Source organism: Rattus norvegicus, chromosome 2 (assembly GCF_036323735.1).
Source record: "Rattus norvegicus strain BN/NHsdMcwi chromosome 2, GRCr8, whole genome shotgun sequence".
Taxonomy (NCBI): Eukaryota; Metazoa; Chordata; class Mammalia; order Rodentia; family Muridae; genus Rattus; species Rattus norvegicus.
In genome coordinates, this window is record NC_086020.1 from 70328257 (window position 1) to 70353552 (window position 25296).

The 25296-nt window shown below is 36.3% G+C and overlaps 1 long non-coding RNA gene across 2 annotated transcripts in view; it reads right to left on the reverse strand.

Moving 5' to 3' along the window:
• The window catches only part of LOC120100745 (uncharacterized), an 89328-nt gene that overhangs the window by 62023 nt on the left and 2009 nt on the right, over window positions 1–25296 (reverse strand). The window contains exon 1 of one of the 2 annotated variants that reach the window (XR_005500741.2): window positions 19323–22844. The exons of the other annotated variant lie outside the window; for it this stretch is intronic. This is a non-coding gene — a long non-coding RNA (uncharacterized LOC120100745). Of the gene's footprint in view, window positions 1–19322; window positions 22845–25296 lie in introns of those variants that run through there. 2 annotated transcript variants of the gene reach the window in all.

Here is a 25296-nt window from a genome sequence, read left to right on the forward strand (position 1 = left end):
ATTAAAAAATTGTCTTATTTTTTCAGATTATTGATATTAATATGTTTCATATATTTATTATAGTCATTAGAGTTAAAGTCTTGTACCTGATATCTGTTTACTATAACTCAGTAACATCCTCGTGACGTATTTTGCAAGTATTGGAGAAGGAGTTATGACATGCAGCACTGTTCTCTAATTGCTGTGTGATTATTTTTCCCCTAACTTTACTTTGTAAGTACATGTCAAAACTTTGGTACACATTCATTGTTACTTGCATTGTTATCCATGGGGAACACATGAATAAACATCTCAGAAATTCCTGCCTAATTTAGGCAGGAAAACCAAGAGTTAATCCTTATTTGACATAAAATAAAATGTTTCTACCATGTTTCTATCTTTATAAAAATTTATGAGTGCGTCTCTCAACTCTAACTAGAGAAAGTTGGTTTTACTCAGTGTCACCTGCTAGAGAAATAAAAAACTAATCAGCACACATAAAATAAAGGACTGTAGAATGTTCATCTCTAAGTGAACATTCTCTCACAAGCCGTCGTCTAGTCGTCTAAAGGTTCAGACATATTGGGGAAGAAAAGACAGAATGATGGAAAGAGGCAGAGTGAAAGGAAGACTACAGCAGAGCAGAGCTTGCCAGGGTCATTGCACACACGAATGCACAGCCAGATGCTTTGACTACATAGAAGACCTGCACAAGAGCTGGCTAGCGGAAATATCAACATGGATGGAGGAAATGTTCAGGAAGTTCCATCCTTTGTGGAGGAGCTATATGCAACTGATTGCTGCAGAGAGAGGAAGAGACTGTTATATAAGTAACATTAACCTGAGAGGTAGATGGCCTTATATTCATACATAGAGAGAGGTAGCAATAAGTGCTCTCTGAGGGTCTAAGAACAAAGCACATGAATTTTGCTGGCAGAAAAGTGATAGCAAGGACAGAGGAGAAATTGGAAGGGAGAAAAATGTCACTTTTTATTTTATTAAAACACACTGTTTGCATGTATCAAATTCTCAAAGAAAAATACTAATTTTCAGCATTAAGACTTTACAAATAATGAGATTATTAGATAACCATTTATTCATGTGCATGCTGTGAAGTGTAGTGTCCTTAATATTGTTTTTACAGAGTCTAAGGTCCTTCCAGTGTGGGAATATATGATGTAAGTGGACGATTAGATTTTTGAGAAATCTGTGTGCAGATAATATTTTTTTTGAGGGAAACCCATGAGGTGATACTTAGTAGTAGTGTAGAGTAGGTCTTTGATTATTTTTATTGATAAACTTTTTCATATTCATCCACAAAATATACTATATGGAAAGAAATATTTAAATGTTAAAGACCACTTTTTGAGTTTAAAGGTCAAGCCAAGTATGATGGATGGAATATTGGGTACTGGGGAAAATGAACCAGTGACCCCAGCTATTGTGTTTTGATTTACTGTGACCTTGATAACTAGAAACCAGTTCCACACATAATGGAGAATTAGTGTGCCTCTCCGGGCTGTAACTTACTAAACAGAGGTTAAAATACATAGGTCAGTGTATTATAGAAAGATGCTTTTATCATGATAATTTTCCTTTAAATACAGTACTAAAATATCCTTTTTAGTTCAAGTATATGTTTCAATTCCCCAAAGAATAGTTTATGCCCTTATATATCAAAAGAATGACAGTGCACAGAATAATAAGTCCATAAAGAAGTCAAGAACATATGGAAATTTTGGCTTTATCTTTATAGTATTATAAAAACTAACATACACACAATAACAACCAAAGTAAACGAAGACTTAAAGAGGCCAGTGGCCTTTATTTGGAAATGACAGAGGGATTTTTTTTTTATTCCCATTCCTTTGCTTTTGTTCCTTGCCAGGAAAACATGCATAAACACCCACGCCCTCCTTCCAATCTTAGCACTGGAATTGTCTAATGTGTGATACTAAATGAAGATAGTAGCAACAGTGAAGGCCTATGTTATTAGTTCAAGCTGAATGCTAGAATAGATTTGTTACTGTTTATTTGTATGTTGGTTGGTTGGATTGTCTGATTTGACTATGTTTAAATTTCAAAAATCCAACCTGGGTCAGTGATAAAGAGAATTACATGAAAACTTTAATCTGTCTTATGTTCATTTAGCAACACCATATCCAAGCCTACTCAATATTGTTATCACAACAAAGTTTCGTTATTATGAGAGGTTAATGTTATTAACAATTTTAAAATAATTTGCTTCCAGTAATGTTTTAACACAATGTAAGAAAAGCTTTAGAATATTAAGTATTTTGTTTAAATAATCAAACATCTTGGCTTTCTCTTCATCACTGCTCAACAATGAGTTGTAGTTCTCCATGAAGTACCAAGTACATATCTGAAACACAATGACAAGGGTCTGAGTGACCAGATTTGGTGATGCCACGTGTATATTCACTACTTTTTCTCAGCCCTTGAAAAGCAGATGAATTACACTGAAGTTGCTTAAACTACACGGTTTATATGTTTCTGTCACTCACTGTAAATTGTGTACACAGACTGGGTTAAGACCTGGAATCCTGTCTCGATTGAAAAAGCCATTAACATCTCCCTGCAGTCACAGGCTACAACTATCAATTAGAGTAGAGAGTGGTGCTTATAATATATTTAAGTCTACTGGTTCTTTACATCCCTCAAGAAGTCAGGGTCTTAGCTAAAGCGTTGAGTAAAAGGATTCTCTCTGGCCCTTCGTCTGACGCTTCCATGTTTGAGTGACATAAACAATGAGAAATACAATGTGTCTCTCAAGACCATTAACAAGGCATCTTATGTGAGCACTTGCTTATGGCACTTTGCCAAGAACATCCATAACAATGTTGTTACCACAGACTTCATGATGATATTCAAAGCCCTTCACAACACCCAGACACCTTCTCCTTCAGATAACAATGACATGATGCACTTAGGCCCTCCCAAAATAACATCTGTGCGTATGCTCTTCCTGCCACACCTGGGAAAAGTATACCACAGAACTGAAAACATGTTCACATGTTTAGATCTGCATGCCTCTCACAGATATTTCAATGAAAAATCTAACCTGGAGTAAAGTAACGAATGTGATGATGTTAAGGGTTGGTCAGGGAAGAATAAAAGGCACCGTCCCCTCAAAAGGCACCCTAGTCTACACTTAGTACCAACTTGTCATTAATGTCTTTATCATTGATATCATTTCTTCACCTTTAATGTTGAGACTGGAATTATGCTAGGGGCCACCACATCAAGTTTACTTCTTTAAATGACAATGAAAATATCACCTTCAATAGGATAGTAGACACCCCCAACCCTCCTGAGCTCTAGAGGACAGTTTGCCTTGGACTACTCAACTGAGAAAAAGCATAAAAAAGAACTATTACTTTTAGAAAATCAATATCCAAGGATATCTTCCCTTAAACACTGAAGAAGTTTCTTTGCCAATTTTTTGAGGAGAAATTAGGGAGATCCTCTTTAGCGGATTAGTTAAGGTTTTCAAAAATAAAAAATAAAAAAGCTTCAATATAAGGAGTATTATAAGGGTTAAAAGTAGTAAACTTACTAGATAGGCCAACATCACTTGTTGAAGAGCCTGTGAAGTAACTAGTTGCTTTGTCTATGGAGAGGATGACTTAGAAATTTCAGTGTCACGTAGAAGGCCTGGAAGATTTCCTAAAGGGACTCCAAGTTCGTCCATATTGTAAGCCTCAAAAAAGTAGTGATTAGTATCAGCAGAGGAGTCTAATAAAAGAGGAGGTGGCAGAGGTGGAAGAGGCAGTGGCATTACTGGTGGCAGAAACAGGCAAAATTGACATCAAGATGTCAAAAACAAGACCAAAAAGTTAAAAAAACAAAGAAAGGAAGAAAAGAGAAAGAGAGGGGGAGGAGAGGGAGGAAGGGAAGAAGCGGGGAGGGGGAGGAAGGAAACCACAACTTTTCCCCAGAAATTCAATTGATGTGGGATGCCACTAGAAGTTACCACCTATGTTTAGAGTGGACCTTTCTGCATTAAATACTATGAGCAAGAAAATTTCACAGATGTCACCAATTTCTTAGCTGATTACAGATCCAATCAATTTAACAATAAAGATTACCTTATTTATTCAATCCACCACCATGTTCTCTTCCTCATCATCACCCTTAGGAAAACACTGAGATGTGAAATTACAAGGAAAATAAGAACAAACTGTAAATAGATGAGAAAAAATAATCTATTTATAGACATTAATGAAAGGTTCTTTGTCCAAGCTATGGTGTTGCTGCATCCTTTGATCCCGGGACTTGGAAGAAAGAGGCAGGTAGATCTGGTCTACAGGTTGGAATGAATTTCAGGACAGTCAGGGATACAAACAGAGAAATCCTGTCTCCAAAAAATAAATTTCCTTTGTAATCCTTATAACTAACAGGTCAAAAATAAGGTTGGTGTATTTAACTTCCCCTAATTCTATCAACAGTTTACTATTTTTTTTTCAAGAGGTAAAAGTGTATTGATCAAAACCCAATCTATCTCTCTGAATTTTTTTTGTTTTATTATATTCCAGATCCTTGAAATTTTCCATGTGTGATTAAAATTCTTAGAGCTAAAGATGTACAGATGTAAAGAAGCATATATTCATTATTTCATCATAATAATCAACAATATGCCATGACAGTATTTTGCATTCTTTTCATTATCATGAGGAAAAGGTATACATGTTTTTCTAGATTTATGTTTGGCTAATAATGATTGGGAAGGGCTACTATGGAACAAGAGCTACAGTAAACTACAGATCTGGTAGATAGACAGGAGAAGTTAGAAGTGAATTCCCAACACATCTATATCACAGGCTGAGTGGAAGATAGTGTTTGTAAAAGTATTTCACACATTTACAGGTGCTGAAAAAGTCAGTCTAGGGATAATACTTATGGTATCCTGCCCCATTTAGTATGTAAGAGTTAAGTACACTGCTTATTCTTTATGATAAATATCTAATTCCTGATATACAAACGTTTACAGTTTCAAAGGTTGTAAAATAATTTGTGGAAGAAAAGAAAATTCTAGATTAATTTTCCCCGTAAGGAATGTTTTGCTAGTTTCATTTAACTTTTCAAACTATTAAAAATAGTTTTATTTTAATTGATATTATAGAGGCAAAGTACAAAACTTATAAAGCCCGGCAGTTTCTAAAGTTTCTAATCAAACTGAAAACTTTAGATTTGTTTCTCACAGCTTTATTCCTTCCACATTGGAATTTTTTTCAGATACACCAGTATATGCTATCTGAGATTATAGGTACTACTAAAATATTCATTAATAATTATCAATATCAAAATATATCAGCTAGAATTAATATATAAGCATTAACATTTTATTTATTTATTTATACAGTCAAGATTTTATTCCCCTTCCAGTCCACCCCCCAGGGTTCTACAACCCATGTCTCCTCCTCCCCCTGCTGTACTCCCTCCCCTCTGCAAAAAGATATCCCCACCCCACCCACCCCACCAGACCTCTAAATTTCCTGGAGCCTCCAGTCCCTGAAGGGTTAGGTGCATTGCTCTGACTAAACTCCAACACAGCAGGCCTCTGCTGTATGTTGTTGGAGGACTCATCTCAGCTGGTATATGCTACCTGGTTGGTGATCCAGTGTGTAAGAGATCTCAGGGGTCCAGGTTAATTGAGACTGCTGGTCCTCCTACAGGGTTGCCCTCCTCCTTAGCTTCCTCCAGCTTTTTCCTAATTCAGCCAGGGGCTTCAGCAGCTTCTTTTGGCTGGTTGGGTGCTCATATTTGCATTTGACTCTTTCAGCTGCTTTTTGAGTCTTTTGCAGGGAAATCATGGCAGGTCCCTTTTTGTGAACACCCCATAGCCTTGGTCCCCATAGTATTGGTCTTGGGAACTTCGCTTGAGCTGGATCCCATTTTGGGCCTCTCACTGGACCTTCTTTTCCTCAGCATCTTCTCCATTTCTTTCAAACAGGAAGATTTATGAGTCAGAGCTTTGGCAGTGGGATAGGAACCCCATCCTTCACTTGATTCCCTGTCTTTTTGTTGTTAAAAATATTGCAAAATACAGAAGCATTCAGACTAAAAGTAGTTGTTCATTCCCATAACACCCAGGAAAAAGGATGATAACAAGCTGACCTCTCAGTTACTAATGATCCTTGACAACCTAGTTCATTTCCAAAGTGATGGTATGATTCTAGAAAAAAATACAACATTAATTGACCCAATTACAACCTACCAAGTCTATTCAAATGCATTCACAGAAAGGCTAAATTGAAAAGAAGAAAATAGAGGAAAGTCTCAATCTGAGAGGAACAAATATCAGGCCTGAACATTGTGTTTTTGAGTATACATTTTAAGAGTTTTCAATTCTACTGTGAACTCTGAGAAATTTTGTGATTCTCTTTAAAATGTGTGTTCACAATGAGGTGGCATGAGAAATGTACATGACTCAAAAGAGTGAGAAAATAAAACTAGTGTTAAATCATGTTTTAAATATCAGTGAGTGTTAATGGTCATTGAAGAACTTGTTAGTTTGAAGATGTAAATTAAAATAGATCTTTAAAAAAAAGGATAATTTGAGCTATTATTTCTACAATTTTGAATGGTGGAAATTGACAGAAATAGAAGGTCTTCTAATTTAATTATCTTTCTTATTGCCAAAGCAAAAAAATATTTATGGAAATAATTCGAGAAAAATTTACTTTGTCTTATGGTTTTCAAGGGACAAAGTCAATCATGAAGGAAAACATTAATTGACCCAATTACAACCTACCAAGTCTATTCAAATGCATTCACAGGAAGGTTAAATTGAAAAGAAGAAAATAGAGGAAAGTCTCAATCTGAGAGGAACAAATATCAGGCCTGAATTTCCATATCTATATCAATTAGGGCAAACTCTTCTCAATATGCAGACTTGGACACATGTATTATAACAAGAATTAGAGACAGATATAAAGCCACCAGCAAGTCCCAGATGCCAGGAAAGCAAGAACTCCCAGGACCCAACAAGGATGAGATTGCCCAACAAAGGGAAGTAAGAACCTGTAAAGACCATATCCAGAGGTTAGGCAAGGCCCCAGTTGGGGGATAGGACCACCCACTCTCCAAATTTTTAACCCAGAATTGCTCCTGTCTAAAGGAAATATAGAGACAAAGTATGAAGCAGAGACTGAAGAAAAGGCCATCCAGAAACTTCCCCATTTACAGACACCAAACCGACAATATTGCATATGCCAAGAAGTGCTTCCTGACAGGAGCCTGATATAACTGTTTCCTGAGAGACTCTGCTAAAGCCTGACAAATACAGTGGCAGATGCTTATAGCCAACCATTGGACTGAGAACAAGGTCCCAAAAGGAGGAGTTAGAAATGGACCAAAGGAGACGAAGGGATTTGCAACCCCATCAAGCAACCAAACACCCCAGAATTCCTAGGGACTAAACCACCATCCAAAGAGTACACATGGAGTGACCCATGATTCTAGCTTCAAATGTAGCAGAGGAAGTTCTTGTCTGGCATCACTGGAAGGAGAGACCCTTGGTCCTGTAAAGGCTAGATGCCCCAGAATAGAGGAATGACAAGGCAGGAGAGTTGGGAGTGGATGGTCGGGTAGGAGGGGGAGCACCCTCATTGAAGCAAGAGGATGGTAGGTGAGATGGGGATTCCAGAGGGGAAACATGGAAAGGGGATAGCCTTTGAAATGTAAATACATAAAATATCCAATAAAAAGTAGCAAAAAATTCTAAAGTCTCTAATGAGAGTTTGGATGAAACAAATCCTGCTTATAATTCTTGGTAAAAATCTAAACAAATATCAATACACAATGACACAGAGTAGACGTTTTTGTTCCAAAATCGAGGATAAGGACATTAACAATAAAAAAGGATGAAATAAAAAAAAATCTATAGAAGTAGGCATTCAACTATGTGGACCTGGTTTTGACACCTTGGAAGTACACTGTCATATGAATTACAATGTTCAGAAAAGTTCTTAAGATTTTGTCATTTCCACTCCAATAGCCTCTTTCTTGGGCTGTCTGATCTTATTGCCTATCCTTCCTGAATAAATGCCCCATACTCCTGTGATCATAACAATTCAGAACATACCCTGACGCTGAAACTTATTCCTAAAACTTCTGTTGTTGCCCTCCCAGTATGTCCAACCCTCACTAAATCCAACTCTAGTAAGGAAGCCAATCATTGGTTATACTCATTTATGCCCATTCTATTGCAACCCTAACTTGTAAAGCTAGCTAAAATTAATAAACAATAACTATGCTACAGCCTGATTGCTATGCTGTTTCGATGTTTCTTCTATTCATTAAATGTGATGTTTCTTTTACCAATGAATTACTCCACATTGTGAGGATTCATATGTTAAGAAGTTAGGCAACATATATATGATTCTTTGCAAGAATTTAATAGAATGGTCTCTAATTCTTGTAACGGAGTCATTGTTCAGCCTTAAACTCTCATGTGGACAGTCTTTTTATGTTTTTCTTTAATCTACATTTCTGTTAACTTTAATATCATCTAAGTTAGGGAGTGGATAGGGGAACACACGTATGGGAGAGGGGGAGGGGAAGGAGGTGCTTATGGACAGGAAATTGGGAAAGGGAAAAGCATATGAAATGTAAATAAAGAAATATATCTAATTTAAAAAAATGTGGAGCAGGAAAAATAATCTAAGCTTCCTACCAAATTTATCATTGAAATTTCTGGCATTTTAGGGTTTCTCTATACTATCTACCAAAACTTACAAATTTTGCCAACAAACAATTTCCAAAGGCCTTAGAACCACACAGCAATAAAACCACTTACCTGGTAAGAATTTTCTCTAATAGTTTTTATTTCTATGAATGAATGATTAGTGTAAAGGAAGAATGTCTTATTTGACTTAGAGTTCATGTTTAAGAAGACAAACCAGAGGCGAGGTTCACAATAGGGAAATCACCTGAAAAAAGCCACTCTAGGAAGCAGAAGTTTTGGCAAGAACCAGGAGTCAGTGTTACTTTTAAAACCTCTTCACCAGCTATCCACTACAATATTCTACAAAACGTGCTGGACACCAAACATCTGAAACAAGGACAATATTTCAGATTCAAGCTTAGCAACTTAACATGCAGTTGATAAACATTCCATATATAAGAAAAATGTGGATATATAATATATATATTTATGTAATATATGGAATACTATATATAATATTCCTATATGTATAATATATGGAATACTGAATAATTCATTTTCAAAGTTCAGTATGAAATTTAAGGAAAAAATTATAATTGTTATTGTTTATGATACTTTATTTATTAAATTCTTCACTATAATTTTTTTCTTTTTTTTTTTTTTGGAGCTGGGGACCAAACCCAGGGCCTTGCGTTTGCTAGGCAAGCACTCTACCAATGAGCTAAATCCCCAACCTCCCACTATAATGTTAATAGGTAATTTGGTTTGATGACAGCAATATAGTCCATTGTCAGAAAATATCATGGAAAGATCTTTTAGAAAGAAACTGTGACCTCTGTATAAAATATGATCTCAAGGATATAGAAACTCAATTAAACTTACATGTTTGAAATAGGACATTAAAAACCATTGTAAGGAGAACAGTTGAAGGAAAATAACATTAACTATAAATTTGAATGAATATAACCTTAGGGGAGGCAAGGAATGCTTTAGGTGAAATTCATTCCCGTAATGTTTTTATCTGATTGAAATCTCCAGAAGATGAGCCAGAAGTTGGCTAGAAATCAAAAAGAAAGACATTGTTTTAAGAATTTAGCATTAAATAAAATAGAGTCCTAAACTATCACAGCGACTGGTAATTGAAGATGTAAGTCCTTAGAAAAATGAAGTCACCCATAAAGGACAACTTTATAACCTGAATAAAAATCATTTTTTTTTAAATTTACTCTGAGATGCAGTGGTAAATGGAGACTTAAAGAATCTTTCTAGAAATTAACCAAAGATGTTCAAAAGAAGGTTTACTGTAGGTAAAACAGAATATGATTCCATAGCCTCTTAACAATATAAGGTTTTCATAAATTTTTTAAATAATCATTAAGACCCTGAATAGCTCTATACCAGAATCTTGGCTACACTGACAAAAAACAAAAAAAAAGGAAAAATAAAATAAAATAAAATAAACCAGACACCCAGAACAAGAAAAAGATAATTTCAATGTATTTAAAATAACATCTATCAATTCATTTTAGTCCTAGAACATAAATTATTATGTTTCTGTTTAAAGTAAGAGTTCAGAGTTCCTGTAACATATTTATTATACTATCCTATATACTGTGAGAATCAATTGGATAAAAATATCAGAAAATCAGTCAAAAGAAAATGGAAGTAGAAATGAAGTTTGTATTAGAGTAAGCTGTGAACAATTCCTAAATGAGTGGTAGTTAAAATTGCAAAGTGGGTCTCAATTTGGAAGAGTCAATGGTTGGCTACTCTAATAATCTCGCCATCACATTTACCCCAGCACATCTTGTAGACAGGAGAAATTGCAGCTTAAATGTTTTATGGCTGAGTTGCTGCCCCAGTCCTTCAGAGGGGTCAAGGCTACCACATGAAACCCCACAGAATCAACCAATCTGGGCTCATAGGAGCTCACAGACACTGAACCTCCAACCTGGGAGCCTGCACAGGAATGGCCTAGGCCCTCTGCACACATGTTACAGTGTGTAGCTTAGTCTTCTTGGGAGAAGGAATTTCTCTGACTCCGTTGCCTGCCTTTGGGACCATTTCCTCTTAATGGGTTGTCTCATCCAGCCTTAATAGTAGAGTAGGTGACTAGTCTTACTTCACTGTAACATACAGTGGCTGGTAGGTATTCATGGGATGCCTGCCCTTTTCTGAAAACAAATAGAAGAGAAATGATGGGGTGGTTCAGAGGAGGGACATGGGGGAGAGGAACAGGACAGAAAGAAGGGAGGAAAAACTGTGGTCAAGATGTAAAAATAAATCAATTGAATCATCATCATCATCATCATCATCATCATCATCATCATCATCAATAAGTTTACCTATTCTGGGTACCATGTTTGATGTATCACAGCATCGTATAACACTGTAAAATGTGTGATACATAACCTATCAAAATAAGTTCATATGTGTGGTTAACCTTATGTTTTAAGTTGGAGAATGTTTTGTGATAATGTTAAATTTAAATTATTTAATTTTGAGTAAACAGATTACCCTCCATAATTAGTGTGAGGTTTTCCCAGTCAATTAAAATCAAAATATTCTCCAAGAAAGGAAGAATTTTCCACCTGATTGACTTTTGACTTAAAGAGCATTAGGTCACCATTTTGTGGGTCTTTGAATTGGAAATGTGTCTCAAACTATAAATTGCCTGGTGCTAGAGCCTACAGAAAATTTGGAATATATGTCTCCACAATCCTGCATCAGAGGTCTGGGGGTTTGAATATGCTTGGTCCAGGGAGTGGCCATATTGGGGGGGGTATGGCCTTGTTGGAGTAGATGTGGCCTTGTTAAACGAAGAATATCACTGTTGGGGTGGCCTTCACAACCTTCCTCGTAGATCCCTAAGGTTGATAATCTTCTCCTGGTTCCCTTCAGAATAAGATATAGACCTCTCAGCTACTTCCGCAGTGCATGGATGCTCCCCACGTTGATGATAATGGACTGATCCTCTGAACTTGTAAGCTAGCCTCAATGAAATACTGTCCTTTATAAGAGTTGCCTTAGTGATGCTGCCTCTTTACAGTATTAAAACACTAACCGAGACAGGAAGAACTGATGCAAAGAACATGGAGGAATGAAGCTCTGTTCCCCTTGATCCAATCCCATATTCTTATCCCTAGTTCTGCAACAGAATACATGTAGCAGCCTTTGCTGCCTTGCTTCTCTTTCCTGTGGATGCCGCAGATTTCGAACTTCCTCCTCTCCCCACGAGACCCCAGAACCATGGATTTACTGCTTTTTTCCAGCCCCCAAGCTCAGCAGACACCACAGCTAACCGAAGGGCCATTCAAGTCGGGGCAACAAATAGACTGACAAGGGATCCACTTTTCTTCTCGTTCTGATTCAATAACTCTGTCTCATCTCAAGCTTTCTAGCAGAAAACCTGGGGTGGTTTTCCTTTTCTCTCTGACCCCGTCCCCAGTAGATTACTAAAATGTCCTCCAGACCTTCCTTTCCCCTACTTATCCCAGAATCCCAGGCTCCAACACCAGCAGGCGTTCACTGAGAATATACCGGCTGAGCAGGGCCACTAAAACAGATAAAGAAAAGTGGAGACTTCATCACTCCCTACTCATCTTCAAATCCAATTTCCCCAACTCTGCAGAAGAATACCAGCGGCAGAGTTCCCTACCTGCCTGCTCCCATCTCTTATAGATCCCAAAGGATCTCTCCACCTTCTTGTTGCTTTAACCCACTTCCCAACTCCAGCAGGCACTCTGGACTTATAGACCATTCCTTCCAAGAACATAGGCTCTTCTGTAGAGAAATGTAGAACACTTCAGCTCCTTCCCCAATACCTGCTCACTGACAGGCTTCCAGCCTTGATGATAACGGCATGAACCTCTGAACCTATAAGCTAGTCCCAATTAAACATTGTCATAAACATAAAAAGCCCCATCCCCCCCACCTTGAAATCCAACCCTCCCCCAGTTTCATAACCAGACATACAGCAGACTGTGTGTGGTGATCTCACATACACATCCCCCCATTCCAAAGTGACCTAATAAATATATCCTTGTTGAACACTCTGCTCTCCCCACTCCTGTGGACCCACTGAGAGCCCTAGACTTCCAATTTCTTAGTGTCAGCATCCAATAACCAGAAACACATTTTGCTGATCACCCAAGTTGACTTAACTATCAGGTCTAAAACAAATTTGCTATCAAGCAACATAGATGCATCACACGCTCCAAATCCAGATAAGAAACAGAAACCAAAGGGGAAAAAATATCAACGCAATGAAGACAAATCCAGGAAAGCATCACCTAGTCCTACATTCAATGCTATCCCAGAATTCTAGATCCCAGAGTAAAAACATAATCAATAATAACCAGGCCAGTGTGTCTCCACTAGAAGCCAGTGATTCTACCTCAGCAAGCCCTGAATATTCCAACATGGCTGAAGCGTAAGAACTTAAAACTGCCTGTATGAAGATGATAGAGCTACTAGAGGAAATTAATAAATGCCCTAAGAAATCCCAGGAAAAACAGTAACAAAATGAATATAGCTGTCCAAGAGCTAAATATGAAAACGGAATAAACTTCAAAAAACCAAGCAAATAAACAAACAAAAATCTACAATCCAAAGGAACTCTAGAAATGAAAAAATTTAGGAATTTGAACAATAACTCCTGAGGCAAGCTTCACCAACAGAATACAAGAGGTGGAAGAAAAAATCTCAGGCATAGAAGATATAACAGAAGAAATATATATACGAGTAAAAGAAAATGTTACATCCAAAAAAACAAAACCAAAACAATAAAAAGCAAAGACAAACGAACAAAAAAATAAAAAAAACCACCAGACACAACACATGCAGGACATCTGGGACACTAAGAAAAGACCAAAACCAAGAATAAAAGGAATGTGCAAGACCTATATGGAAGACCTGTATGTGTATAGATTATATAAATAGAGTAATTATATAGGTAATTTGTCAAACTGAACTCCTTTATTATTTAATATATATTACATACATTTAAACTAAAAAGAAGTATTTAATCGCCGAATTTTGTTAGATATATAGCAAGGACAAGAACATGTTATCATTAGAGTTAATCATTTCAGTAAATTCTTGATTTTTTTCTTCTATAATATTTAATTTATATGGCTCTATGTTAAGGTCTTTGATCCCTTTGGAGTTGTGTTTTAAGCAGGGTGACAACCCTGACCCTGTTTGCATTCTTCTGAATGCAGCCATCCACTTTGGAAAACCCCATTTGTTGAAGATGCTTCCCTTTCCCCAGTATATATTTCTGGCTTATAAAATATAAGGTATACATAGGTTTGTGGCTTTATGTCTGTGTCTTCAACTTGACTCCACTGATTCCCATGTTTTTTTATTCCTATATAGTGCAATTCATCACTATAACTTTGTAGTACAATTTGGAATCAGTAATGGTAATCTCTTGCAGTATTTTTCTTTTGTTGTTATTGTTGTTGTTTGTTTATTCAAGACTGTTTTAGCTATTCTAGCTTATTTCTGTTTCCAGTGTTCCATAATATTATCCTATTCTTTAAAAGGACAATTAATTCTATGAAGAATTTGTTGCACTTTAGATAGAGATTGCATTAAATCCATAGAGTAATTTTGATAAAATGGACCATTTTACTATGTTCATAGTACCTACCCATGGACATGAGCGGTTTTTTCATCTTCTACTCTTTTCAATGCCTATTTTCAATATCTTAAAATTTTATCATACACATCTTTCACTAGCTGGTTAGAGTTCTGTCAGTTTGTGAAAGATGTTGTTTCACCAATCTCTTCCTCAATTCATTAATTCTTTGTTAATAGAGGAGCTACTGATTGTTGTGAATTAATGTATTATCTTAGTTGGTTGAAAGTGTTTATCAGCTATAGGAGTTACCTAGTAGAATTTTTAGAGTCATTTACACATACTATCCTATGACCAGTAATAAGGAATACTTTGCCTCCTTTCCAATTTGTGTTTCCTTGATTTTTTTTTCAGTTGTCTTATTGCTCTTGCAAAGAAGTCGAGTATTACATTGAATAGGAATGGAACAATCTTGTCATGGTCCTGATTTAGTGCTTTCGGTTGCTCTCTGTTTAGCTTGATGTTGGCTGTGAGCTGGCTATAAAGTGTCATAATATATTCAAGTATTTCCTTTGATCCATAATATCTCAAGGACTTTTATTGCAATGGGGTGTTGGATTTTTGTCAAATGCCTTTTCTCTGTATAATGAATTGGAAATGTGGATTTTTGTCTTTCAGTTTGTTTATATGGTGGGTTACATTTATTAATTTATACATGTTGAACCATTCGTGCATCTCTAGGATGGAGTCAACATGATCCTGGTGGATTTTTTTTAGGTAGTCTCAGATTTAATTTCTAAGTATTTTATTAATAAATTTTGCATCTATGTTCATGAGGGAAACTGGTCTGAAATGTATTTTGTTGTTTATTATGATGTTTGGGTATCAGGGTAACTATGACCTTGAAAAAACTAATTGGGTAATGTTCAAATGTTCCTTCTGTTTATATTCTGTCAATCAATTCAAGGAGTACTGGTATCATATCTTCTTTAAAAGCCATGCAGAATTCTATACTAAAACCATAGTACTAGCATTTCAGTTTAGTACACATTTAATGACTACTTATATTTCACTAGATTATAGGCTTTTTGAATGCTCATTTGATCTTGATTTAATTTTAGTAAGTGCTAGGAATTGAGAAAATTATCCATTTCTTTTAGACTTTTTTAGATTTGTTAGGGTATGAATCTTTAAATTATATCCTTTCAATCCTCTGGATGTCCTCAGTGTCTATTGTTATGTCTTAGTTTTCATTAAGGGTTTCTGGATCATATTGTTTCATTGATTCTCTTTATTTTTGGTTGTTGTTGTTTCTTTTTTATTGACTTCAGCCCTGCATGTGTGATTATTTCTTACCTTTTACTCACTCATTTTTGTGTAATTTCTTCCTTTAAATTCAATTCCAGAAAGCATATTATTCCTTTCTTAATTTCTACCTTGATACATACTTCATTCTTTAAAAAGCTATTGGGTTTACATGAGTACATAAACATTCCATTGGTTTTTGTATTTATTGATATCCAACTTTAATCCATGGTAGACAATTAGAATGCCAGGTATTATGTGAATATTTTTGCATCCGTTGAGACACTTTTTTGTGTGTCCAATTGTATGGTCAGTTTTGAAGACAGTTCCATGACATGCTAAGAAAAGGGTCTGCTTTTATTTCACTAGATTATGGGTCTTTAGAATGCTTATTTGATCTTGATTTAATTTTGGTAAGTGCTAGGAACTGAGAAAATTATCTGTTTCTTATGTTTAGATGAAATGTTCTGCAAATGTCTGTTAGGTTCATTTGGCTGATAAAGGCAGTTCATTCCAGCATTTGTTTAGTGTTTGCTTTCTCCATCTATTAGCAAGAGTCAGGTATTAACATCACCCACTGTCAGTGTGTGAGGGCCAATATGTGACTTAACCTGTAGCGGTGATTCTTTTTCAAACTTGAGTGCTCCTGTGGGTGGTTCATAGATGTTAAGAATTGAAATGTCCTCTTACTGGATTTTGATTTTGATCAGTATACGTTGACCTTTGTCTCTTCTGGCTATTTTTGATTTGAAGACTACTTTGCTAGATATTAGAATGACTACACTAGCTTCCATTTGCTCAAAATATTTTTTTAATCCTTTTACCCTCAATTGATATGTATTATCCATGGTAGAAGGAACTAATGGCACATAAGATGCTGTCTTACGGACAAATGGTATGAAGGTGAAACATAACATTCTACTTTAGTATAGTCACAGTATCTTCTGAAAGGAAGCAGCAGCCATAGTAGTTAACTGTCCACACCAAACCAGTCCAGAATTTTCTACTGATGAGTAGAAATTTATGGACTCACTATCCTACAGCCTCATTCAACTTTAAAACTTTCCTACTGTTCTCATTGTTCCCCATTCCCCCTCTAAACTTTAAATTTTCTTTTCCTTCATTCTCTCCTTCAAATCCAAGTACAAGATGTAAGGAACTAATAATGAAAACATTTAAATCAACTGATAGACATGAGCACAAACTCTTCAGAAATAGTCATTAGATAGTAGACACTTAGGAAGGATGTGGGAATAAGGGAAAACACAGTTCAAAATGCAAATTGCTAAGGGAAGTTAGAATAATATGGTTTGTATAGACTTTAGAGTAAAAAGTTATCTGAATATATCACCTATATAAACACAAATTAAATGTTAACATTGTGTCATTGAAGTGAAAGACAAGGAGGTGTGTGTGTGTGTGTGTGTGTGTGTGTGTGTGTGTTTTGAGGGGAGGGGAAAGTAGAGACAGGGTTTTCTGTGCACCAGCACTGACTGTTCTGTAACTCTCTAGATCAGGCTGGACTTGAACTCTTAGAGACATTCTTGTTCTGCCTCTGAGTGCTAGGATTAAAGGTCCATACCACAGTGCCCAGAGAGAGATCTTAATTCATTCTATATGGTATTCTGCCTGTCCCCACTCAATCTGTTAAAAGATATAATCAAATTTGTTATAAACACTGGGCATATCATATGTGTTTAATTAAAACTTTGTGAGCTAGTTATGTATGTGTAGCCCTGTATGTCTGTGTGCACCATGAAATGAATGCAGGTGCACACAAAACCCAGAAGGGAGTAGTGAAACCCCTGGGGCTTGAGTGACAGGAGGTTAGGGGTCATCTCAGAGATACTGGGAAGTCAAATTGTGTCCTTCATGAAAGAAGCAAGAGCTCATAGCTCTGATTTGGTTCTCCAGCCTGGTTATATTCTTTTTATTTTTATTTTGGAGGATGAAAATGTTGTGTTATGAGGAAAATGACCAATTGCAGACAGACAGTGATGAATAAGCAGACTGAAAACAACCCCACTATGAAAGGGGTATAGTGTTTTCATAAATGATCACGTGTTTTTCAGCTTGATTAGTTTTGCTTTTTATTTTAATTTAATATTTTAACTAGGCAGTAATTAAACTGATAATGATTTCCACAAATCACCTACATTTTGCATTTGATTGTGCATTTCTGTTTTTCAGCGTCTTGTAATCCATTTCCTTTAATTAAGTCACAGGATGAAAAATGTTGTCTATTAAACATCTATATTTAGCTTGAGATCTTGAACATGGTGAATAGTTATTGTATGAGTTCACTGGTAAAAACTATAAAATACAAATTTGTATCTAAAAATAGGGCTCTTCTAACTTGGAGAGTAATTATAAGTGGTGTTAATTGTATGTTGGTTCGTACTGTTTTAATTTTTTTCCATTAAAGGAATTGTTAAATGTGTCAAATTTTCAAGATGAGGATTAAAAATAAATTTCTTTATTAATAGAAAGAAACCACTAGCATGGTTTACTATGTAAGTGAATTTATTCAATGCAATTATTTCTATGACTCTCCAAAAATATGACCTGATACCCAAGAAGTTAATGGTTAAGTGGCTGTTTATCTATGTATCTATATATCTCTGTATGTATCTCTTACCTATCTATCTCTATCTATCTATCTATCTATCTATCTATCTATCTATCTATCTATCTATCTATCTATATCTATCTATCTATCTTTTTATCTATGTTTTTATCTTTGTATCTATCTGTATTTATCAATCATCTATGTATGTATCTACTTATCTATTTATTTTCTTATGTGTTCAGACTCTGTTATCCACAATATGCTCTTGTAAGGAGAGTAAAGGTGAATATTTGGCTCATTGTCATAGTGGAATCGGTGTTTATTCCAGTGACATTCAGGATGAATAAGATATTCCTAGTATGTCAAGAATATATCTGATAAGCTGGCTTTCTGATTGCAGTGGTCACAACAATTCTGGTGTTGTAGCATCTTAGCCACTTATGTCTTAGGAAGTAGGTAAGTAGGTGCTGCCAAGCAGCAAACAGATTTGGTTTTTTGTTTGTTTGGTTGGTTGTTTTTTTTTATATATACATTCCTTTAGCAAATGTCATTCCAACTTAGTTCTGGTATCTCTTCATGACCCACCTCATCCAGGAAACATCTTCCCTCTTTTACCACCATACTATTCATCTTTGTGCACAGTAGGTCTAGATCCTTTAAAAGTTACAGTAGAACCAAGTTCCAGCCTTTCCAGCACTTATCTCAATGGGTTGTATTAAAATCATTTGCATAATTGAATGTGCTTTACTCCACTAGAGTCTGAGTTCTGTGAAACTGAAAGTTAGGTAAACCATTGATTATCACTGCTCTACCCAGTGCAAAGCAATATCTTTGTCCCACTGAACTGTTCAATATATACTTAAAGAACGAAAAACCAATATACTGGACAATAAAATTTTACCAAAAATTTCACATAGGCCTTGTTCAACTTTTTGACATTAAAAATTGCTGCTGGGACCTGGCTTCCACATAATAGGAGTCAAGTGCACTTCATTGTCCTTGTTTACTGATGACTAACAGGTTTATCAATGTGTTTGTCTGTTAAATGTCAACATTGATTACTCGCCAAATGTTCACCTGTGAAGGGACCCTTTCAATCCATGGGTACCTCCTCAGTGCAACAGCACTGCCCAACAGTCGATAAAGTGATAGAATACAAAACCATGGTTGCAAAAACGAAAGAAAATGTAAAGTACCTGGTTCAGAAGCATGAAGAAATTTCAAACATGACAGCAGTCCATTAATCCAAGAGTTAGTCCTGTGAATCTGCATGCAAGGCACACACATACAGCCAGATGTGTTACTTAGCAAAGAAAGAATCCATGTTTTCTGTTTGTTTGGCTTGATGTTGCTTTGTTGTTGTTATTTGTTTCTGAATCTGATTTTTCTAAAAATCCTTCCACACTTCCTATTTGCTCTCATGGGTTTCACTGCTTCCCAGTCTCTTCCACCAGGTCACCCACCACCATTTAGACAAGAAAAGTATTATCCTAAGAGGAACCAGAGGAAGGGCATTTGTATGCAGAGCAGACTTCCCTAGTCAATGTAGTCTATGGGAAAGGGGTTAATAGTCCCACCCCTAGGTCAGTTCTCTTGGAAACTCTGGAAGGCCATTGTAATAGCACAGACTTTCAGTCAGGAGGGAAGGTATCAGCTGTGCTGTCCTCAGTGAGCCATTGCTGCTCCTGTCTGCAGTTGCTGCAACACAAAGCCAAGGTGACACCCATCTGACTTGTAATGCTATACTTTGAAACCCCAAGCGTAACTCCTACATTCATCGCACACTTGGCAAAATTCCTTCCTCTCTTCCCCTTCATTTACTTTTGGGTATCATTTGTCTTAATTTCTGTCTCTCTCATTAGATGGTTAAACCCTTATTTAGCCAGTGCTGTGATTACAGCTCTCCCCCACAATCTTATAAATAGCCTGGTGTTTTGAAATGATTCTGAATATTATGCATAGGTGTTAAAATAATAAGTGACGCATAAACACATCTCTTGTTTATAAACCCTGAGCTTTAATTCAGTTTTTTTTCTTTTCTAGATTGCATTAAAGCCATGTTTCTGTGGGTGGGTGGGGATGGCTTTCAAATGTAAGTTCTCAGAAACATCTTAATATGTTTAAAAAAAAAAGTGACTCCCCTATGGTTCTGAATCAGTAGCCTTGGGAAAAGTCCTGATCATTTTCATGTATAAAATAGATAAACCAAACGTTATTAGCATCTGAAACACTTATGGAGAGTTATTGTCTACATTTTAAATTGTGTTAGAAGTAAAATGTCTAGCTCTCTTCAGTGTTTTCCTGAGGAATGGACTGACCATTGTTTGGTATAACTGAATTCTCAATATATACACTGAGAATATTGGATATTCAACAAAGATAGCTAGAGAGATTTGGTAGCCACAATGGTTAATCTTTGCTGTTAATTAGATTGGATCTAGAACAAACTAAGACATATGTCTTGATCGGTCAGTAAGAAGATTTCCAGGTTCAAATCAATGAAGAAGATTCTCTCCAGAGTGGACAGAACCTTCTGAATGTAGTCCACATATAAATAATCTGAGCTGTTATAAAATATATTATTTTTTATTCCATTTAGACCATATAGTTCTCAAATAAAAGTTATAAAACATATTTATAATAAGCCTTAATGCACTAGAGCTGGGCAGAGATCAACCCTCTATACCATTGATTACTTCCCTGTCAATGAGCCTGTTCCACATGGGCGGCCCTCCTACTCCAACAGTCAGGCCTTCATGGCTGTGTGGGCTTTATCCATCTACCCCCATGACAACTTTTCTCTTCTCTCCTTCTCTTGAGGTCTCTGGTACATGGTGTAAGGTTCTTCTCCTCTTAGAGCAACCAGGTCTTGGGTTGCACTCTTTAGCATTTAAATACATAGCAGCAGCAAACCGACTCACTACACTGAGTAAAGAGCAGTGTGATTTTGCCTAACAGCATTTACTTCTTGCTGGCGAATGCATCAATTCTGCAACCTGTTGTGGTTGCCATCTTCCCGTGAAATTGCAGCCCAGCTTCCTCGCTCTTCCAGAGTAAAATGACAATCAATACCTCTCCTGGACTCCTCTAAGCTTTCTCCCATAGACTGATGTTATTAAGGCATAGTGCTTCACAGACTCAACCGCTATTGTTTTCTCAGCCTGTCCACTGTGTAGACAGCTACTGTTGTGCTCCCAGCCCATAACATGTAAACACTCTCATTAATCCCATGACCCACACATACCTATTCATGCCATTCTCCAGAGCAATGGTTATCAGCCTTTCTGAAGTTGTGACAATTTAATCCAGTTGTTTTGTTGTGGTGACTCTCAACCATAAAATTATTTTGTTGTTACTTTATAACTGTGATTCTTTCCTGCTATGAATAGTAATGTATATATGTGGCATTTGACTCCTGTTGGGGGTCACAATGCACAGGTTCAGAAACATTGCCCTAGAGAACCCTGACTACAACAAATTTATTTCTGCAGAAAGTAAAGCTCTTGCTGTTTGTTAGCTGGGAATGGAGCTAGTGGAGATGACAATCGAGAGCTTAGAGAACAGACTTCTCAGAAAATGTCCTATAGCACCTTATTCACATCATTTCAACGGTAATAAGCAATAGAGAACCATCTAGGAAATAATTCATCATGATGATTGATCATATTGTGCAGACATAAAATGATGGGAAGTGAACCAATTTGTCTTGTTTCTGAGAAAGTAAAACAAAGAAATAAAGTCACGATTGCACTGCTGTGGTTTGGTTACCTATGCCGTGTATAATAATAGGATGAATGAACACAGCATTCTGAAAACACAGTCTTGTCAAATGTTTTCACCTTTGGCCTCCTGCTGCCTTATAGAACCTTTGTTTGTCCAGCCAGGCCTTACCCCAGTAGTTGGTGTGAGTGTAATACTGTTGCATAGCCATTTCCTACAGGATTAAAAATCTTCCATTTGGGAGAGAAACTCCTTAAGACTAGATGTTACAAAGAGGTTAAAATAATAGGCTGTTGTAAGGGGAAGTGAAATATTGCAGAGAAGTTGATAAAGTCAGGAAGTGAACAACTGAAAATAGCTTCAGGAAGTCCCTGAAAACGAACAGACTTACTAGGATCCTCTCTTCCCAATAGGATATAAACAGTAAAAAATGGCTGAGAACTATTCTAATTAAAGCCAAGCTGCAAAAAAAAAAAAACTCTCAGACAAATCTAGGCACTGGGAATAGGCAGAGACCAGCTGAAGTATTTAGAAGAAAGAGACTAGCTGAGGTATAGGAGAGAGACTCAGACCAACTGAGCCACCTAGAAGGGATACGTGAACTAATGAGCTGCTTGCAGGCCATGCAGTGTGTCCCAGGTTTCTAGTTTTGTTGAGATGTCTGGAGTGGGCTTTGGTGAGTCATCTGTATTTGAATCATTTTCTACCCCTGTTAGTAACCCCTCATTTCTACTTTACGAAATAAATCCAATCAAATTCATTGGGTCACAAAGTTGAACTTTAGTATTATTTATACTTTAGTCTGTTCTGTATTTCCTATTTGGAGTCATATATATTTGTCCATAGTACTACAGAAAAGTTATATCACATAGCCAATATGATGAGAAAACAATGTCTTTCATCTAATTCATGAATAATCTTTTTAAAAAATTTACACAGTATATGATATACACAGTATATGAAGTATAATTATTATATAATCTATCAATCCTATGACTGGGAGTGAACACTACAATGTTCAAATCAGTGTGGTAGAGAGATGTGCAATCTCATACTCATTACTGTATATTTCGTGGTAGCCAAGGCTTAATAGCAATTTATGTTTTTATCAATGGATGACAAGATAAATAAAATGAGCAAAAAACACTATCCAGTCATTTAAATCAAGGAAATTGTGCAGAAGCAAGAGTATCTGTGAGTGTATTATGTTAAAAGAAATTAGTTACATAGAGCAGTACATTTTGTTATGTTTGGCCCATGTGGTAGTCAACACTTGGCAAGTAAAAGAAGCCAATACACAGTTTCTACTGTCTACATAGACTATGCACAGGCTTTAGTCATCAAGGTAGTGAGAAGTATACTTAGTAATGAGGATGAGGGAGATAGCTTGTGTTTTCTAAAAGAGGAGGCTGTGGACCGAAGCCAGTTTCTACTGAATAACAAACCTCACAGTTCATTTCTTTAAATGTTCCTTTTTTTCTTCAAGAGGACTAAGCTAGATGATATGAATTATTAAATAAATCAACTATTAAACTTGAAATTCATTTAACATACTATTTAATGTCTCAATAACAATCTTGAGAAATAACATTCTGGTTATAGCTTATACTTCTATACTAAATTCAACTTCCTCCTTAAAACTGGTTGAAAGACATTTGTATCAGATCAGTCTTGATATTATTTCCTTTAGAGCAGATGACAGGATTATAAGATATTTCCATCTGATTAAAAATGTTGGCAGTTTTTCATATAGTAAATTTTTATAAAATAGTAGATTTCCTAAGTTATGGTCTTTAGCTCAGGGGCAATTTCAAGTATATGTAATAATTGTTTAATTAACTTCAGATATCATCCTCCTGGGATGTGGGAGAACAAAGAAAGCTGGCATAAATATTATTGTATCCTTTCATTCTATTCTCTGTGTCTATGACTTGGAAGTCTTAAGTCTTCAGAAAATTTGTGAGCTGCCAAGCTAATTTGACAGCTTCAACTTAGGGCAGAATGTCTTATAATTGGACTTCTTGATAAACAGCAAGGTTAGAGAAAGGGGAAGATAAAAGAAATGGCATTTTAGGGGAGAAGAAATAAAAATAAAAGCTGTGGTTTGCCTGATGGTTTATATTAAATAGTTAATTTATTTGAAAGTAATGTCTTTTCTCAAAGAGCTTCTAAGAATTCTTAGAAAAGTTTTCCATAATAACAGTATTTATTAAATTGTTGCTTTCAAGAGGCCTCTACGATAAAATTATAGCAGATAAAAAATACGAAAAATAAAAGGTTATTCATGGTCTGTAAGGAAAAAGGAGACAAATTAGATTTAAAATGTTATTTTCTACTAATTTGTATCCAATTTTTTTTCTTTCACTTATTTCCTCAGGTATTTTAAATGGACCACTCACCTTAGACAAATATAGATCAAAAGAGTTTGTGTGAGGGAGACCAGTTTTCAATCAACATGAAAATTATTCGGTCTATTCTTTTTCAAATTTTTTCTGGGAGGATAGTAGCCAATTCACTTGTAAGTCTCTTTATATGCAACCAACATTTCTCACCTTCAAAGAACAGCAACAAACATATCAGGCTGTGCATGTAATTCAAGTCTGCTCTGAGATAGCTAAGAGCCCAAGGAGGCTAGCCATGGCCTGGTGGTTTACCACCTCACCAGTGTCGATGTACACGAGGCAAAGAGTTCATGGTCTCATGTTTTTAATTAAATGTGCTGTTTTCCGCAAAAGCATGGCACGTTTTCAAATACTGATCTTTAATTTAGTTTATTACTTTAGAATTTTGGGTACTGTTTGCCTCATTACCACGCCTCCTTCCTCCCTCCCACTGCTCTCTTGTCCCTTCAGTACCAACTTGCAGAATTCATTTAGTGTTGCTCATATGTAAATGTGTTTCAACCTTGACAACACTGACTTCTTTTTTAAAAAATTGAATATTTTCTTTATTTCCATTTCAAATGTTATCCCCTTTCCCAGTTTCCCCTCTGGAAACCCCCTATACCATCTTCCCTTCCTGTTTCTATGGGCGTGCTTCCTCACCCACCCACTGCCTCCCGCCTCCCCACCCTGGCATTCCCCTACACTGGAGCATCAAGCCTTCACAGGACCAAGGGATTCTCCTGCCATTGATGTCAACAAGGTCCATCCTCTGCTTCATATGTAAATAGAGCCATATGGGCCGGTCACTGCATGTGTACTCTTTGTTTAGTGGTTTAGTCCCGGGAAGCTCGTGGGGGGGTGTGTCTGGTTGGTTGATATTAATGTTCTTCCTATGGGGTTGTTTTTTTCTTCTGAGAAATTACTATCTCTCCATGCCTTTTCAGTGACAACTGTCACTCAGTATCTTTTTCAGCCAATAATACTTTATAAATGATATGAATACCTGGGCTATATTTTCCAAGGACCCAGCCCCTTTTCTCCGCACTTGATTCCTCTTTCAGAAGGT